The 6,987-nt window shown below is 44.2% G+C and overlaps 1 non-coding gene across 1 annotated transcript; it reads left to right on the forward strand.

The window, feature by feature from the left end:
- Positions 1-734: 734 nt before the first annotated feature.
- On the forward strand, positions 735-841 carry LOC141609881 (small nucleolar RNA R71). The gene has a single exon (XR_012527787.1). It is a non-coding gene; the product is annotated as a small nucleolar RNA R71 (small nucleolar RNA).
- The last annotated feature ends 6,146 nt before the right edge of the window (positions 842-6,987 follow it).

The following is a 6,987-nucleotide window of genomic DNA, read 5'->3' on the forward strand; positions in this document are numbered from 1 at the left end:
CCCATCCCTACCCTTTTACTTACCGAATACGGCATAACACTCACACTAGCCCCTAGATCACATAGGACTTTGTTGATTGTTGTGTCGCCAATGGTACACGGTATTGAGAAGCTTCCCGGATCATTAAGTTTCGGAGGTGAACTCCCTTGAAGGATTGCACTACTCACCTTAGTGAAGGCGATAGTCTCAAGCTTCCGGATCGACTTCTTTTTCGTGAGGATGTCCTTCATGTACTTCGCATAGGCCGGCACGTGATTGATTAATTCCGTAAAAGGAATCGAAACTTCCAAATTCTTTACAATTTCCATGGTCATGTCCCAAAGTTCCCCTACATTCACTTTGGTCATGTCCCAAAGTTCCACAATTCTCACATATCCCACTTGGGATTGATGAAGATGCCGTCATGGCATTAACATGATGATTTGGTGATTTTGAGGCTTCTTCAAGTCTAGCCATAGCTTTTTCGAACTTCAAGTTGATGGTATCAATGTGAGCACTAAGTTGAGGTCTACTATATTGTGAGGTCTACTATAGAGTCCACTTCATGATTTCCTCCTCTAGTAGCCTTGCGAGGTCTACTATATTGTGAATTATGGACCGCCATTTCCTCAATCTTGTTCCAAGTTTGATTGTCGTCAACTTCGGTGAACATACCATTTGATCCCATGTTGAGAATGTTTCTTGAGTCTTCATAAAGACCATTCCAAAATTGTTGTACCAAGAACCATTCGCTAAGTCCATGATGAGGACATGAGCGACAAATTCCCTTGAATCGCTCCCAAGCTTCATACAAAGATTCTTTATCTCTTTGCTTAAAACCCGTAATTTGAGCTCTTAGCATGTCAGTCTTTTCCGGTGGGTAGAACCTTTTGTAGAAAGCGAGAGCCAACTTCTTCCAAGAGTCAATTCCAAGAGTGGCCTTATCAAGGCTTTTCAACCATTGTTTTGCGGTGCCAATTAGAGAAACAGGAAATAAGACCCATCGAATTTGGTCTTGAGTTACACCGGTTTGTGAAATGGCATCACAATAATCACAAAAATTCTTCATGTGAGAGTGAGGGTCTTCACTAGGCATCCCCCCAAATTGGCTTCTTTCGACTAATTGGATAAATGCGGATTTGGCAATAAAATTTCCGGTCAAGTGTTGTTGTGTGGGAGTACTATTGGGTAGGTTCTCCTCGGTTGGTACGGAATGTGATGAAAATTTAGGCGTTGTGGGTTAATTTTGTGTTGGATTTTGTGTTGGGTTCTCCTCACCTTCTCTTGCAAAAGGGTTGACGAACTTCATAGCGTTTGTTTGAATATCTACAACCTCACCAATACCTCTCAAAGTACCTCTAGCAAGTCTTCTATTGTTTGTCAAAGTTGTAATACTACGTATTTATGAGTCTCTGGGTACTCTATCGAGTAGGCCTTACTATGTCGAGTAAGGGTGAGTTGCAATTTAAAATAGTTTCTGACCTATTGGGTACTCGATCGAGTAACGTAGATACTCGATCGAGTAAGGGGGCACTCGATCGAGTACTTAGCTACTCGATCGAGTAGCCGGTTTACGGGGGGTGATTTCTTAGGTTTTGTTAATAATGCGATTAGAGTATATAATACTTCCGCCATTGTTCTTAAAACACTTTTTAAAACCTAATCACTGTGAGAAGAGAAATCAAACTACGTCATTCGCTTTAATCGCATTGTTGGCAAATCCCGGAGCTTGGAAGGTCGGATTTCACCTTTCTTTATACCGTTGTGATCCTTGCGTCGAGGGTAAGACCTACATACCGTTTTTATAATGTTTCTATAAAGTTGGTTAAACCCTAATGTTGGGAATTGGGGGTTTTGTGGTATTTTATGCTTGGTAGTGATTATATGTTTGTATGTTAGGAGGAGGATTCGTAGAGGAAGCTTTTTGATATCAGCTGTGAGATCGTCTGATTGTTGTGCTTTCCAGGTAGGGTTTTCCTACTCAGTATTAGTTACATGTGTGGTGAATGTGCTGTAGTTAGTGATTGTTGATTGATTCAGACGGTTGTTGATGTTGTATTGTGATTGTGATTGTTTGTCTCTGGTTCTCGAGATGCGTTCTCGGCTGAGTGGAGTCACTTGCGGGAGTGGCTTCACGCCCTAGTTTTGCCCTTCGTGGAACCCGCCACGGAAGGAGATGTGCACATTAATGGGACAGGGTTATCGCTCGGTATGATGAGCGGGGATTTGGTGGGTACAGCTGCGGTCCCCATCGGCGTGGTCGGTCCAAAGGGACGATCGGTGACGGAGATTGATTGGAGTGGGTGATTGTGTGTGACTGTTTGAGCTGTATTGTTTACTGTGCTGTTGGTTTACTTAGTTCGTGTAATTAGTACTGACCCCGGTTTATTTTTTTAAAACCTGCGGTGATCCATTCGGGGATGGTGAGCAGATATTGAGCAGGTATGAGTTGAGTACTGGGATAGTTGGGATGTGCCACGGTCTGATGATAGAAGTCTTCCGCTGTAGCTTATTAGTTTTCATAAACATTTCAGTTAGCTGTTTAGACAGTTGGTTTGAGACATGTATTCGTATTTTGGTTTGGTTTTTGGATTGTAATCTTTCACTAAAGTATTTATATTTAAATGTTGTTTCATTATTGTTTATTTGATTATCATTGGCTCGGGTAACCGAGATGGTAACGTCCTCATACCTAGGTGGTCCTGGTAAGGCACTTGGAGTATGGGGGTGTTACAAAATGGTATCAGAGCGACGATCCTGAAACCTGTAACCAATGAACCTAATGAATATTGGGAGTCAATTAAAATGAACCCGGGGTAAAGGTTGTAGGAGCTAATGCAAAGACTTGGGAGACGTCCTAAAGTCGCGAACTCGCCCTATAATTTTGAACCGGTCACATGGGGGGTGTATGTCAAGTCGTATGTGTTGTTTGTTCGCTTGTGTGTAGATGTGATGAAGTATGTTGTAATTGTTGGGTGTTTGGAGTAGAAGGTTGAGAATATGAATGAAAGATTGATGAGACATATAGAACTGTGTTGGAATAAGAAGCATGCTGGATGTTTACTATGTGGCGTTTGATAACATGATATAGTTGTTTCGTTAATCATATGAAGAGTTGAAGTGGCATAGTATGCTTAACTATGATATAGTGTTGTGTTTATAAAGTTTTTTTATATGTTGGAATATGATATAGCATGCAGGTAGCATTTTCGAGTTAGCATGACTCGATCGAGTGGGTCTGACTCGATCAAGTAGGTATTTAGCGTTTTTGCAACCAGAATCGAGTTTTTGGGCACTCGATCGAGTACCTCGGGCACTCGATCGAGTAGGGGGTTACTCGATCGAGTAGCCTGGCTACTCGGTCGAGTATGTTAGAGATCAGAAGGTCTGTTTGGGGTCTGATGTCGAGGCACTCGATCGAGTATGGTGGGCACTCGATCGAGTAGCCTCTTACTCGATCGAGTAGGTTTAGGCACTCGATCGAGTGTGTTCTGGGCAGTCCGCTTTCGTGTTTTGAGGTTTTAGTGCGTATGTTTATATCTACCCTTCTTATATAGTTTCAAGATGCCGCCCAAGAGAAACGCGTACTATGCGAGAGCTGTGACCATGAATATGGATGATATCGTTAAGATGTTGGAGCACCAAGATGCTCTTACTGAGGCCTTAAAGAAAGTGAATACGGATAAGGATAAGAAGGTTGATCACTCTAAGATCAGTCTTTATATAGCGAGGTTTAACCCAAAAGAGTACACGGGAACCGGGGAACCAAACCTTCTTGACAACTGGCATCGTGGAGATGGAGAACATACTAGACCTGGTTCACTGTCCTGATGAGATGAGAGTAGAACAAGCTGCGTTCTACCTGAGGGAGGCAGCTGGCAAGTGGTGGGATACGGTGAAGGTGAGTGCTAGGGAGATGTATGCGAACCAGGGCTTACCTTCTATACCTTGGGAAGAGTTTCGGAGGGCTATGAGGATAGAGTTTGTACCGGAGCATGTGAGGAGTAAGCTGAGGGAGGAGTTTGATGGGTTCAAGATGACATCTGATATGTCGATTCTTTGAGTACTACAAGCGTTCAATGAGAAGTCTAGGTATGCTGAGGATATGGGTTTGAGTGAGGAGAACCTGGCGCTGAGGTTTGAGAGAGGGTTGACACCCAAGATTATGGATAAGTTACCCGTGGGAGTCCTTACCGATGTTAAGGAAGCTTATGAGAGGGCTGGGAGAGCTGAGAGGTTGATGGAGATGGCTCAGGAGAGAGTGAGTGAGAAAAGGAAGGCTGAGAGTGAGGGTGGAGGCCAATCTAGTCACAAGAAAGGCAACCACAATCAAGCTAAAGGGTTTTCTTCTGGGTCAGGGTTCAGTGATGGGGCTTCCTTTGGGCGTGGCCGTGTGAGTGGTAGCGGTAGTTGGGGGATGACCTGCTATGGCTATGGCGGTGTAGGCCACAAGAGACATGAGTGCACGAGTATGCCTGGAGCTTTTCAGGGATCGGCTCGGGGGAGCTATTCTCAGGGACCTGCACAGAGTTACGCGAGCAACAGACCAGGTGGGTCATGGTCTAACCGGGGAAGTCAGAGCTATCAGGGTGGAGGTAACCGCAATGGTGGTAATTCTTATCAGAAACCAGCTACGAACAACAACAACAATCGGGGTCGGTGCTAAGCCGACCACATCACCCGATCTTGTCCGGGAGGTGGACAGAAGACTAGTGGAAAGCTGTTCATGATGGACAAGAAAGCAGTTGAGGAGGATGCACATGTTATCACTGGTACTTTTCTTGTTAACGGTATTCATACCTTTGTTTTTTTTGATTCGGGGGCGTCTCAGTCGTTTGTATCTTCGAGTCATGTTAAACGGTTTGGTTTGAGGGTATATGAGTCTGTAAGCGAGAAAGTTTTTATACCTTCGGGTGAGTCTGTATCATGTGGGAGGTTGTTTAGAGACGTGTCTATGATAGTTGGTCAAGTTGATTTACCTGTAGACTTGCTAGAGTTTCCTTTTGAAGGTTTTAAGATGATAGTCGGGATGGATTGGTTAGGAAAGTATAAAGCTAAGATAGACTGTCATCAAAAGAAAGTGTCTTTGAGAGGGCCTAAGGGTGTTAGTGTGTCTTATCGTGGGTTTCTGGTCAAACCCAAAGTTAAGTTGATTGCAGCTGTCACCTTGAAGTCTTATCTGAGGAAGGGATGTTCTTTGATCTTGTGCCATGTGAGAGATGACCGGAGAGAGAGTCCGACAGTTCATCAGATACCAGTGGTGGGAGAGTTTGCAGATGTTTTTCCAGAGGAGATTCCGAGGTTGCCACCGAAGAGGGAGATAGATTTCACCGTTGAGTTGAAACCGGGGACGGGGCCAATCTCTAAGGCACCGTACCGGATGGGTCCTAAAGAGATGAAGGAGCTCAGGAAACAGTTGGATGATCTGATAGAGAAGGGATACATTAGACCTAGTGGATCACCGTGGGGAGCACCAGTTCTTTTCGTGAAGAAGAAAGATAGGAGTTTGAGGTTCTGCATAGATTACAGAGGGCTGAACCGAGTGACGGTGAAGAACAAGTATCCTTTGCCAAGGATAGATGACCTGTTTGATCAGTTGAGTGGTGCATCAGTCTTTTCCAAGATTGATTTGAGGTCGGGGTACCATCAAGTGAAGATTAGAGAGATGGACATACCAAAGACAGCTTTCACGTCGAGGTATGGTCATTATGAGTACGTGGTGATGCCGTTTGGGTTATCTAATGCACCGGCTGTGTTTATAGACTTGATGAACAGAATCTTCAGACAGTTTTTGGACAAGTTTGTGGTGGTGTTTATCGATGACATCTTAGTCTACTCTAAGACTAAGGAGGAGCATGAGGAGCATCTGAGGATTGTGTTGCAGACTTTGAGGGAGCATGAGTTATATGCTAAGCTGTCCAAGTGTGAGTTCTGGTTAGAGAAAGTTGCTTTTCTGGGGCATGTGATCTCTAAGGAGGGAGTAGCTGTGGATCCGGCAAAGATTGAGGCAGTGACAAAGTGGGAAGCACCAAAGAATGTTGCTGAGATCAGGAGTTTCTTGGGTTTAGCTGGATACTACAGACGGTTCGTGAAAGATTTCTCCAAGATAGCTAGACCTATGACAGCTTTGATGAGGAAAGAGAACAGGTTTCGTTGGGATGAGAGTTGTGAAAAGGCGTTCCAAACATTAAAGGAGCGTTTGACCACAGCTCCTATCTTAGCATTGCCTGAAGGGATCGAGAACTTTGAGGTTTATACAGATGCCTCAAAGAATGGGTTGGGATGTGTGTTGATGCAGAACGGTAAGGTGATTGCCTATGCTTCTAGGCAATTGAAGCCGTAAGAGGAGAACTACCCTACACATGATCTAGAGTTGGGTGCAGTGGTATTTTCTCTCAAGATTTGGAAACATTACCTTTATGGGGCGACCTTTAAGGTATTTTCGGATCACAAGAGTCTCAAGTACATCTTCACTCAAAAGGACTTGAACATGAGACAGAGGAGGTGGATGGAGCTGATTGGCGATTATGACACGGATATTATCTATCATGAAGGGAAAGCCAATGTTGTTGCAGATGCTTTGAGTAGGAAGAGTGTACATTCCTTGTGTACAGCTCTATCTTTGATGAGGTTGAGAGATGAGGTGGGGAAGTTTGGGATACATATGATGCAGAGAGGGGATGCTGTGGGAGATTTGACAGTGCAGCCTGATCTTTATGATGATATTCGAGGTAAACAGGCTTTGGATTCTAAGATGGTTGAGTGGAAAGTTGGAGTAGAGAAAGGCACAGTGTCTCGATTCTCTATTCATACAGATGGTAGTTTGAGGCTCGATGGTAGGTGGTGTGTCCCTAATGATGAGGAGCTGAAAAAGACAATCATGACAGAGGCACATTGTACACCTTATTCGGTACACCCAGGTGGTGACAAGCTATACAAGGATTTGAAAAACACGTTTTGGTGGCCTGGGATGAAGAGAGAAACAACTGAGTTTGTGGCCCGTTGTTT

This window comes from Silene latifolia, chromosome 10 (assembly GCF_048544455.1).
Source record: "Silene latifolia isolate original U9 population chromosome 10, ASM4854445v1, whole genome shotgun sequence".
Lineage (NCBI taxonomy): Eukaryota > Viridiplantae > Streptophyta > Magnoliopsida > Caryophyllales > Caryophyllaceae > Silene > Silene latifolia.